Source organism: Lissotriton vulgaris, chromosome 4_1, assembly GCF_964263255.1.
Source record: "Lissotriton vulgaris chromosome 4_1, aLisVul1.2, whole genome shotgun sequence".
Lineage (NCBI taxonomy): Eukaryota > Metazoa > Chordata > Amphibia > Caudata > Salamandridae > Lissotriton > Lissotriton vulgaris.
The window spans coordinates 285239844-285253189 of record NC_141691.1 but is presented as its reverse complement, the minus strand read 5'-3'; positions in this window follow the sequence as shown (position 1 = coordinate 285253189).

Here is a 13346-nt window from a genome sequence, read left to right as displayed (position 1 = left end):
CAAACCAACACCCTTCCCCCCTCAGACCTTTCTACCTGTTACCATAGCAACTCCCTCCTTACTGAACTCCCAGGTTCAAAAGTTTATTCTACAATGTTGCAAATTAAGTCAGCAAGGATGTTTGACCTCTCAATACACCAGCTTATCAGGTGCAATATTTCTTCAATTGACTTTTTCTTAACCATTCAAATTGCTTCTTTCACAAAACACAACCATGCACCCTAACTTTTAGTTTTCAACTATCTAATCCACCAATCATTGCTTGTGATTCAAGAGCAGTGAAACTCCACAAATATTTTTTTGTAAACTCCTACTGTTCAAACTGCCATTTCATTCCCACACTTCATGTGACTTCACCAGAACCTTCTCTCACCATGTATTCTGTCTGGATTATTGGACATAGCTACATCCACTGGGCTCAAAGGTATGCAGCTAGCAGACATTTTCACAACCTTGATTTATCAAATGTGGAAATCAAGTGGATTGGCCAGAGAGGATTGAGATGTCACCAATTGATACCATTGGTGAAAACCTTTTTGCATCTGCCAAACCCTGACCTCTTAATAGTGCACTGTGGTGGAAATGACTTGGGCACTTTAACTCGGGTAGGTCTGGAAATGCTTTTAAAGGACACCTTTGGTCAATTGATGACACTTTTTCCACAAAATGCCTTGGTATATTCCAATATATGTCAAAGACAGAAATGGAACTGGTCCAACCAATTTTGTCCACAATTTGAGAAAGCACGGAAACATGTGAATAAATCTGTTTCTGCTTACATGAGAGACTATGGAATGGGTTCAATATACAACAATAACTTGTGTTACAACAAGCAAGATATCTACAGAGGAGATGGTGTGCACTTCTCAGATGAGGGGAATAGAATATTCCTCCTGAATTTAAGACTGTGCATTGGAACCTACTTGTAGGTACCTAAATCAGACACAGAACCCGAAAGCTCTTTTCAGGGCTACCCTACCTCTGATCACTATAAATGATTATTTTACTCTAACTTTTTTCACTATTTTTCACCAAAGTACGCTCTCCGGTACGCTCCCCGGTGCGCTCCCCTGTGCGCTCCCCTGTGTGCGTATCGGGTGCTCCCCCCGCAATTCTTTTTTCAAAAATTACTTTTTTTGGGCCTGTATAGACCCCCTAAGCCCCCCTCAGAAAACCTAGGGGGTCAGGGGCTGTCTACCGTGCCCCCTTCTACCCATTCCCAACGTTGTTTGTCCTCCATCTTGTGTCTCAATTGTACCGAAACACAAGATGGCGGACTCCTGTAGCGCTCCCGGTGCGCGTACCGGAGCGCGCACCGGTAAGCACTCCCTAAAAAAATGTGGGAAGTTAATTTACATAAAAACCACAGGAGACACTTTCACCAAATATAGAATAGGCCCTACTACATAGCAGTCCCTACCATTTTCCCAAATTTGTTGGTATTCCATTGAGCCATTTAGGCTGTAGCCCTGTCTAAATCTCCTGATGTAAATTAAATGACAAAAACAAATATGAAAGTGTTGGAATTTACAACCAATTAAAATGTTACTTACATTTTTTACTTTTATGTGCTGACATTTGATTGGTTAAGTACATGAATATAAATAAAAAATGAGAGGGAAACACAGCCATTTTGACTAATACTACCTGAGGTACATTTTGAAAGAATTTTCACAGAAAACATCAACTACTTTGAAAAAGGTAAGTTGTTAATTTGGAAGGAGAACTATGTTGTGCACTTTAAGTTAATTTGGGAAAACGTTTTCTGATAGTTATATACTGTCCCTCTGTAAGAGTTAGAGATTGAGATAGAATTCTTTGTTATAATTATGGATTGAGTTAGGCTTCTCTGGTATAATTATGAATTTTCCTTGGCTTCATCACATGCACTTTTCACTGGTTTTATGTCAGTAAAATTTCCAGGTAACTATAACTGGTGCGAAACCTATGGTTTTTTCAGTGAATATATATATATATATATATATATATATATATATATATATATATATTCACTGAAAAAACCATAGGTTTTACACACGTTATAGTTAGGAAGTAGCATTTGAAAAACCTATGAAATTCACTGAAAAAAACATAGGTTTGACACCAGTTATAGTTAGCTGGAAATTTTACTGACATAAAACCAATGAAATTCCACGTTATAGTTAGTTGGACTCACTATAACTTGCGCGTGTAATGCACTGCTGATGACATTACATATTACATCACTCATGACATGGTCAGTGACATCACTTATGACACCATCCAGTGAATGTGTGTCTTTCTAAAAAATAAATATGTTTTATATATGTATATGTAAAGGTCGAGGGAAGAATAAATGTTTAAATTATTGTCTTAATAAATGTTTTTTTCAAAAAGAAATGATTGGATAACTGGCTTAGTAAGTGTACCTTAGTGAATACATATATTAGCGAGTAATGTTTAAATATTTAAATATATGTATCAGTGTTTCACTTTGTGAATAACTGGCTGCATGGGTTGATGAGTACCTACATGTGTAGGTATTTGGGTTCTTAGATGTTTTTTTAGTATCAGTATGAGTGTTTCTATGGTTTCATGGGGGTATTACTAATCACATGCATAAATGACTAACTCTCTCTTTGTATGTGTTTAGAAGACACCATATGTGCAGGACTGGATGGGTGGTTGAGTGTGTATAGTTTTATATGCAAATAAATGGATGTTCAATAGTTTATTTGCATGTGTGAGTATGTGTGTGAGTAACTTTTGGATGATTGTCGGTGTGTAACAGAATGTATAGGTGTATCACTACATATGATGAGTGAGGATATGTATGAGTGACTATATAGAACTGTTGGTGAATGAGAGAATGTGTATATAGATGGTGGAATTACTGAATTGGTTGTTGTAACTGGTATGGGTATGTCCATTTTTTTGAAAATGTTAATTTCTATTTTCCAATATGTGTTTTAAGGGTTACATTACACTTAAAGGAGGTCTGTCATCAGTGATGTCATAAGTGATGTCACTGACCATGTCATGAGTGATGTAATATGTAATGTCATCAGCAGTGCATTACACGCGCAAGTTATAGTGAGTCCAACTAACTATAACGTGGAATTTCATTGGTTTTATGTCAGTAAAATTTCCAGCTAACTATAACTGGTGTCAAACCTATGTTTTTTTCAGTGAATTTCATAGGTTTTTCAAATGCTACTTCCTAACTATAACGTGTGTAAAACCTATGGTTTTTTCAGTGAATTTCATAGTTTTTTTGAATGCTAGTTCCTAAGTATGTAATCACGTTCGTAACTACATAGTGTCACCGCCTACATGTCCTGAGAAGCGCATGTAAAGTCACGTGACTTGAAAACAAAACTTCCAATTGGTTATTAGTAGTTTCTGTTCTGGAATATACACGAAGCACTCCACCCACTTTGCTCACAATCATTTCTACTCTCAAGAGACAACAACGTCGAGCATCTTCCGGAAGTCTTTGCTGAAATGGCTTCCCTACCAGATTCATCTTCCGAATCTGAAGGAAATGAGCGACCACCGTTAAGAAGAAAAAAGGAATCTTTCATTTGGCAATTTTTCACTTATCCTGAAGATCAAAAGAAAGTGAATGCGCCAAAAGTAACCTGCACGATATGCAATTCGGAGCTCTCAAGAGGAAATCCAAATAAAAAATATTCCTTTTCTGCACACACCATGCAGTGGCATGTTAAACAAAGGCATCCTGAGCATTATGCAAAAGCATCGACAAGAGCCCTGGCCACGCTATTACCATCAGAGGTGGCCAGCACATCTTCTGGTGTACGACCTGTATCTCCATCGAGTGCTGAAATGGACTTGAGACCATATCTTGCGAAGGTGCATATGAAATGCAACAAGTGTGGAGAAATTCTTTTATATGGAGAGCAGAGCCTCGTTCTTATTAAACTCAAAATTGACAGTCACAAATGCCCCAAGAAAAGATAAATTTCTTCACTTCATTTTCAAACTATTACATACTGAAAAATGTAGTAGCAACTTTAAGAAATCGAAAGCATTATAACACTTCTTTCCCCCCCCCAAAAAAAAAAAAAAAAAAAGTTCTTTTCAGAACTAACTCTTTCTACCAAAACGTGCTCCAAGAGCATATTATGAGATATTTTTTCGCCGCTTCATTTTAGTGCGAGACCGGGTGCGCGCACCCTCCTATCGCATACAGGACCTGACACTTGCATATGAAGTCATGTGACTTCAAAACAACACTTCCAATTGGTTCTTGGTAGTTTCTATTCTGGAATTTACACGCAGCACTCCACCCACTACCATCACTTTCTTTTCTACTCTCAAGAAACAACAACGTCGAACATCTTCCCGAAGACTTCGGTGCAATGGCTACCGTTCCGCATTCATCTTCCGAATCTGATGAAAATGAGCGACCACCTTTCACAAGAAAAACGGAGGCCACGCTATTACCATCAGAAGTAATCAACACATCTTCCGGTGGACAACCTGTATCTCCATTGAGTGCTGAGATGGACTTGAGACCATATCTGGCGAACGTGCACATGAAATGCAACAACTGTGGAGAACTTCTTGTATACGGAGAGCAAAGCTTTACTCTAATTAAACACAATATTGAGAGTCATAAATGCTCCAAGAAAAGTTAAATTTCTTCACTTTATTTGGATAGTATGACATACTGAAAAATATCATAGCAACTTTAAGAAATCATATGCATCAAAACACTTGTTTCCAAAAAAAAAAAAAAAAAAAAAAGTTCTTTTCAGAACTAACTCTTTCCACCAAAACATGCTCGAAGAGCATATTATAAGATGTTTTTTCGCCGCTTTATTTTAGTGCGAGACCGGGTGCGCGCACCCTTCTATCGCGTACAGGACCTGACACTCCCATGTGAAGTCATGTGACTTCTAAACAACACTTCTAATTGGTTCTTGGTAGTTTCTATTCTGCAATTTACACGCAGCACTCCACCCACTACCATCACTTTCTTTTCTACTCTCAAGAGACAACAACGTCGAACATCTTCCCGAAGACTTCGATACAATGGCTACCGTTCTGCATTCATCTTCCGAATCTGATGAAAATGAGCGACCACCTTTCACAAGAAAAACGGAGGCCACGCTATTACCATCAGAAGTAATCAACACATCTTCCGGTAGACGACCTGTATCTCCATCGAGTGCTGAGATGGACTTGAGACCATATCTGGCGAACGTGCACATGAAATGCACGAACTGTGGAGAACTTCTTGTACACGGAGAGCAAAGCTTTACTCTAATTAAACAAATAATTGAGAGTCATAAATGCTCCAAGAAAAGTTAAATTTCTTCACTTTATTTGGATAGTATGACATACTGAAAAATGTCGTCGCAACTTTAAGAAATAAAAAGCATCATAACACTTGTTTCCAAAAAAAAAAAAAGTTCTTTTCAGAACTAACTCTTTGTACCAAAACAAGCTTGAAGAGCATATTAGCTGATATTTTCTCGCCGCTTTCTTATAGTGCGCGACCGGGTGCGCGCACCCACCTATCGCGTCGGGACACGCATGTGCAGTCATGTGACTTTAAAACAACACTTCCAATTGGTTCTTACTAGTTTCTATTCTGCAATTTACACGGAACACTCCACCCACTTCCCTTGAAAACCAGTTTATCGTAAATCTTTTAAAGCCTCCTCTTATGAAATATTCGACATCAATCACATAGCAGAGTACTAAATAGCACTATATACACTCCGTCCCTTAATTATAAGAGACTTATTGCTATGTAAAATCAACTTTTGTTTTCCAAGATAATGTAAAATGCTGAGCCTATTACATAATTTTATTACACATATATGTTACTAGTCTCCTTCGAGTACTAACACCGTAGAAAATACCACCAATAGCGGTGATATTTTTTACACCGAGAACGGGCGATTTCTATCGCTTACAGCCCTTACAATTATAAAGTTTTATTTCCTAAGTCTCTGATCTCCAACTGTGCAACGTAGATCCCCTGTGTGTCGCAATAAGGTCCATAAACAAAAACTACAGAGCCAGCATTATAAACATACACAAAACAACAAAACGACAAGAGCCACCATGCTAATATATATCCTTAATATAATCAACCTCTGAGAATAAATACATATTTCCGTGGCAGCCCATAACACAAATGTGGCGTCCTCTGACTCTGCTCCATTACCAAACACCGTAACTCCCCGCCCCCCTCCCTTTTCACTAAACTCCGCACTCCACCCCAGCCAAACCCCCTATTACAAACCCCCAACCTACCCTCCCTGCCCAAACCCACCATGAACCTCAAACCGCCCCTAGAAAACTTATAAGACACAGGATTACTAAAACTCAAAGAATACGCAACAGGCACATAATGTAAATAGTACATAAAGACACATATTTTTTCCAAAATACTATTTAAAAACATGTTCTATTTTTAATAAATCTATCATGCATCTGACCCTCTACAACTGCTTTCAAAACGTGAACTATAAACCTCTACTTTTCATTTTCAAACCATACACTTTCTTCTGACCCTCTAGAACTGCTTTCAAAACATGAACTATAAACCTCTACTTTTCATTTTCAAACCATACACTTTCAATTACATTATTTTTTTTCCACAATTCATGTAATGTTACAAACCTTTTCTAAAATACACCAGTCCGTATCATTTATAAGGATTTATTTTCAGTCTTCATCAGTGACACTTTCTTCACATACAATAGAAATCACTATAACTTTTTAAACGACAATGCTAACGCGGTAAAAATAACCCTTCATTTACTTTCCTTTAAGAATGCACACTATGTACCCCACGCATGCGTTTCTTAATCTTTGTATTTGGCAGCGAATACCGACCTTGAATCGGAAGACATGAACAAGAGCGCCATTGTCACATTTAAAACTGAACGTTGCATCTGCTCACACACATATCTTTCACTAAGCTAACATTCACAGAAAACAGCATTGATGTAAAAAAAAATTGACCTTGCTTTACAACTCCCTCAAATCACTCCCTTATTTTTTAACTCATCCTCCAGTTCAAAAAAAGCTACTTTTTTAATAACCACTAAGCAATATATAAGTGACTAGACTCCTAGAAAATGTATCAAGTCATTCTGCTCCTCTCCACTGCATAGCCGGCGACCTAATTCTGTGGAGTTGCTATACAACCGGCAGTGCTGCGCCGTTTCCTGTACCATCTTGGGAAATTCAAAATGGATGTCCCTCCTACCTTCGCAAACGAGCCGGGCCACTTAGAACTATTTCGCCAGAGGATGCTTGACTACTACGGCATCTTACCACTCTCGACTTTGAATACTTCATATCGATTATCATTTCGATATTCGCATTTCACCTGTGTGCAGCCTGTATTTCATTGCCTGAGCTGTGATTTCACGTGGGCCCTGGATTTATGTCTCTGCAATTTGGTACCTCCTGAACCGAATTACAATCACCTCATGAATCCGTTACTTGATCATGAACAGCTTTGTTACAACGGAGGGTTTATGGCCTTTGCAGCGATACAAGGAGTTCTGGGTCATTGGAATATATTCGCAGCGGCGCAAGATTTCCTAACAGAGAGCTACATCGAAAACCCACCGAGCTGCCCTATGATGGTAAAAGACACTCCAATAATGACAGATCATGAATGCTCCTTTCATCTTCTCAATTGGATGGCTGACATGTTTTCAGATGATAACAATGATTTCATGTTAGAGGCACTTGCTGCATACTTTGCCTACACAATGGACGCTTAACTCTTTCCTAACAGCGAGCTACATCGAAAACCCACCGACCTGCCCTCTGATGGTAAAAGAGGCTCCGATTATAACAGATCATCAGTACTGCTTTACCCTTTTCCATCGGATAGCTGACATACTTTCAAATGATAAAACTGATTTCCTGTTACAAGCAGAAGCTACCTATTTTGCCTAAACAATGCTTCAATAACTCTCAAACAAGCCATTGACGTCCTCATTTCCTTTTGGTTTTCTATATTCTTCACGTTCTTTTCCATATTTTCTTTTGAAGAACAGACCTATTTGCTTTACTAACAGTGGACATTATGATTTTGTGTTGTTTGACAGCTGATTCATAAAGTAATGATGTATAACCACTCGCATTTTCATATATCGTTCCTAAACTGAAAGGCCAGAAACCTTCTTCTATTTATTAAAATATAGTATACTTCCTTATAAGAGTGTACAATGTTTTTTTCCAACTATATTCATTTTTCTTCAACTATAGCGTTTGTATTCCATGTACTACTGACAATACCAATTACTGTGTTTTTTGCAATTTCTGTACTCATATTACATAATGATTTGCCTTTAAAACAGTACATTTCTAAATAAACATTTCAAATATTCACTGTTTCTCTTTTAATCCATAATCTCAACTGAAATGATTTCATATTAAAAAACTATTCATGGGTTCCACATAACCTTAACTGTAGTCACTGAGGACCTTATTTATGAAGACCTTCCGCCGCCAGTGCCTCATTTTTTAAAATGGGAAAAAGTAACGCACCGGTGGCGCAAGGCCTTCATAAATAAAGTCCTGAATGTTTTCTTTTCTCAACCTCACTTACTGATACTAGAACCTGCAAGCCAATTACGGCCCGTGAACTCTTTCTTAGTAGGTCGCGCACCGTAAAGACAGTTATACCACTGTTAACATTTTTTTTTTTACTGTTACTAAGCACCGACACAGTTCCGCTTCACTCAGAGTTAATCACTGCTCCCACGCTTCTACAGGCCAGACGCTATGTCGTATTTCTCTCCTTATCACCCTTTCATCTCCACAATAACAAACAGTTGTCCGCCAGCCACCAGAGAACAGACTCAGATGCAGAGGCACCAAAGAGTGATCCCATCACCAACTGCCATCTCCGACTGTTTCCATGGTTACACCTCATTCTGCACCTTGCTGAAGGCACAGGTCAAAAGTTCATCTCTCAACGTTCTACAGCTAACTAAGAAGACTATTTTCCCTCCAGAAACACCTGCCAATCCACAACTCTGTTACATGTCTTGTTTTTTCACACCCAATAGTACTTTTCGTTTAACATAAACATTGACCTGTTCACTCTCCACTTGTTACAATCAACCAATCATTTTTATTTTTTTAACCACACCCAGCCTCTTCCTTTTTCTTTATTTAAAATTTCAACTTCTAACTACCATTCCACTTCCAGAACCGATCGGAGACGACTACAAATCCCTTGAAAATGAAGGTCTGGCTAATAGGACACAGTTATATTCACTGGAGTGAAAAATATGCAGTAAGCAGACGAATTTGCAACCTCAGCTTACCAAATGTACACATAACATGGATTTCCAAAAGAGGATTGAAATGTCACCAATTAATTCCATTGGTGAAAACTTTTATGCATCTCCCAGAACCAGACCTTATAATTGTGCACTGTGGTGGGAACGATCTAGGCACATCTTCCGGAAGTCTTTGCTGAAATGGCTTCCCTACCATATTCATCTTCCGAATCTGAAGGAAATGAGCGACCACCGTTAAGAAGAAAAAAGGAATCTTTCATTTGGCAATTTTTCACTTATCCTGAAGATCAAAAGAAAGTGAATGCGCCAAAAGTAACCTGCACGATATGCAATTCGGAGCTCTCAAGAGGAAATCCAAATAAAAAATATTCCTTTTCTGCACACACCATGCAGAGGCATGTTAAACAAAGGCATCCTGAGCATTATGCAAAAGCATCGACAAGAGCCCTGGCCACGCTATTACTATCAGAGGTGGCCAGCACATCTTCTGGTGTACGACCTGTATCTCCATCGAGTGCTGAAATGGACTTGAGACCATATCTTGCGAAGGTGCATATGAAATGCAACAAGTGTGGAGAAATTCTTTTATATGGAGAGCAGAGCCTCGTTCTTATTAAACTCAAAATTGACAGTCACAAATGCCCCAAGAAAAGATAAATTTCTTCACTTCATTTTCAAACTATTACATACTGAAAAATGTAGTAGCAACTTTAAGAAATCGAAAGCATTATAACACTTCTTTCCCCCCCCAAAAAAAAAAAAAAAAGTTATTTTCAGAACTAACTCTTTCTACCAAAACGTGCTCCAAGAGCATATTATGAGATATTTTTTCGCCGCTTTATTTTAGTGCGAGACCGGTTGCGCGCACCCTCCTATCGCGTACAGGACATGACACTTGCATATGAAGTCATGTGACTTCAAAACAACACTTCCAATTGGTTCTTGGTAGTTTCTATTCTGGAATTTACACGCAGCACTCCACCCACTTCCATCACTTTCTTTTCTACTCTCAAGAGACAACAACGTCGAACATCTTCCCGAAGACTTCGGTGCAATGGCTACCGTTCCGCATTCATCTTCCGAATCTGATGAAAATGAGCGACCACCTTTCACAAGAAAAACGGAGGCCAAGCTATTACCATCAGAAGTAATCAACACATCTTCCGGTGGACGACCTGTATCTCCATCGAGTGCTGAGATGGACTTGAGACCATATCTGGCGAACGTGCACATGAAATGCAACAACTGTGGAGAACTTCTTGTATACGGAGAGCAAAGCTTTACTCTAATTAAACACAAAATTGAGAGTCATAAATGCTCCAAGAAAAGTTAAATTTCTTCACTTTATTTGGATAGTATGACATACTGAAAAATATCATAGCAACTTTAAGAAATCATATGCATCAAAACACTTGTTTCCCAAAAAAAAAAAAAAAAAAAAAGTTCTTTTCAGAACTAACTCTTTCCACCAAAATATGCTCGAAGAGCATATTATAAGATGTTTTTTCGCCGCTTTATTTTAGTGCGAGACCGGGTGCGCGCACCCTTCTATCGCGTACAGGCCCTGACACTCCCATGTGAAGTCATGTGACTTCTAAACAACACTTCTAATTGGTTCTTGGTAGTTTCTATTCTGCAATTTACACGCAGCACTCCACCCACTACCATCACTTTCTTTTCTACTCTCAAGAGACAACAACGTCGAACATCTTCCTGAAGACTTCGATACAATGGCTACCGTTCCGCATTCATCTTCCGAATCTGATGAAAATGAGCGACCACCTTTCACAAGAAAAACGGAGGCCACGCTATTACTATCAGAAGTAATCAACACATCTTCCGGTGGACGACCTGTATCTCCATCGAGTGCTGAGATGCACTTGAGACCATATCTGGCGAACGTGCACATGAAATGCACGAACTGTGGAGAACTTCTTGTATACGGAGAGCAAAGCTTTACTCTAATTAAACAAATAATTGAGAGTCATAAATGCTCCAAGAAAAGTTAAATTTCTTCACTTTATTTGGATAGTATGACATACTGAAAAATGTCGTCGCAACTTTAAGAAATAAAAAGCATCATAACACTTGTTTCCAAAAAAAAAAAAAAGTTCTTTTCAGAACTAACTCTTTATACCAAAACAAGCTTGAAGAGCATATTAGCTGATATTTTCTCGCCGCTTTCTTATAGTGCGCCACCGGGTGCGCGCACCCACCTATCGTGTCGAGACACGCATGTGCAGTCATGTGACTTTAAAACAACACTTCCAATTGGTTCTTACTAGTTTCTATTCTGCAATTTACACGGAACACTCCACCCACTTCCCTAGAAAACCAGTTTATCGTAAATCTTTTAAAGCCTCCTCTTATGAAATATTCGACATCAATCACATAGCAGAGTACTAAATAGCACTATATACACTCCGTCCCTTAATTATAAGAGACTTATTGCTATGTAAAATCAACTTTTGTTTTCCAAGATAATGTAAAATGCTGAGCCTATTACATAATTTTATTACATATATATGTTACTAGTCTCCTTCTAGTACTAACACCGTAGAAAATACCACCAATAGCGGTGATTATTTTTTACACCGAGAACGGGTGATTTCTATCGCTTACAGCCCTTACAATTATAAAGTTTTATTTCCTAAGTCTCTGATCTCCAACTGTGCAACGTAGATCCCCTGTGTGTCGCAATAAGGTCCATAAACAAAAACTACAGAGCCAGCATTATAAACATACACAAAACAACAAAACGACAAGAACCACCATGCTAATATATATCCTTAATATAATAAACCTCTGAGAATAAATACATATTTCCGTGGCAGCCCATAACACAAATGTGGCGTCCTATGACTCTGCTCCATTACCAAACACCGTAACTCCCCGCCCCCCTCACTTTTCACTAAACTCCGCACTCCACCCCAGCGAAACCCCCTATTACAAACCCCCAACCTACCCTCCCTGCCCAAACCCACCATGAACTTCAAACCGCCCCTAGAAAACTTATAAGACACAGGATTACTAAAACTCAAAGAATGCGCAACAGGCACATAATGTAAATAGTACATAAAGACACATATTTTTTCCAAAATACTATTTAAAAACATGTTCTATTTTTAATAAATCTATCATGCATCTGACCCTCTACAACTGCTTTCAAAACGTGAACTATAAACCTCTACTTTTCATTTTCAAACCATACACTTTCTTCTGACCCTCTAGAACTGCTTTCAAAACATGAACTATAAACCTCTACTTTTCATTTTCAAACCATACACTTTCAATTACATTATTTTTTTTCCACAATTCATGTAATGTTACAAACCTTTTCTAAAATACACCAGTCCGTATCATTTATAAGGATTTATTTTCAGTCTTCATCAGTGACACTTTCTTCACATACAATAGAAATCACTATAACTTTTTAAACGACAATGCTAACGCGGTAAAAATAACCCTTCATTTACTTTCCTTTAAGAATGCACACTATGTACCCCACGCATGCGTTTCTTAATCTTTGTATTTGGCAGCGAATACCGACCTTGAATCGGAAGACATGAACAAGAGCGCCATTGTCACATTTAAAACTGAACGTTGCATCTGCTCACACACATATCTTTCACTAAGCTAACATTCACAGAAAACAGCATTGATGTAAAAAAAATTGACCTTGCTTTACAACTCCCTCAAATCACTCCCTTATTTTTTAACGCATCCTCCAGTTCAAAAAAAGCTACTTTTTTAATAACCACTAAGCAATATATAAGTGACTAGACTCCTAGAAAATTTATCAAGTCATTCTGCTCCTCTCCACTGCATAGCCGGCGACCTAATTCTGTGGAGTTGCTATACAACCGGCAGTGCTGCGCCGTTTCCTGTACCATCTTGGGAAATTCAAAATGGATGTCCCTCCTGCCTTCGCAAACGAGCCGGGCCACTTAGAACTATTTCGCCAGAGGATGCTTGACTACTACGGCATCTTACCACTCTCGACTTTGAATACTTCATATCGATTATCATTTCGATATTCGCATTTCACCTGTGTGC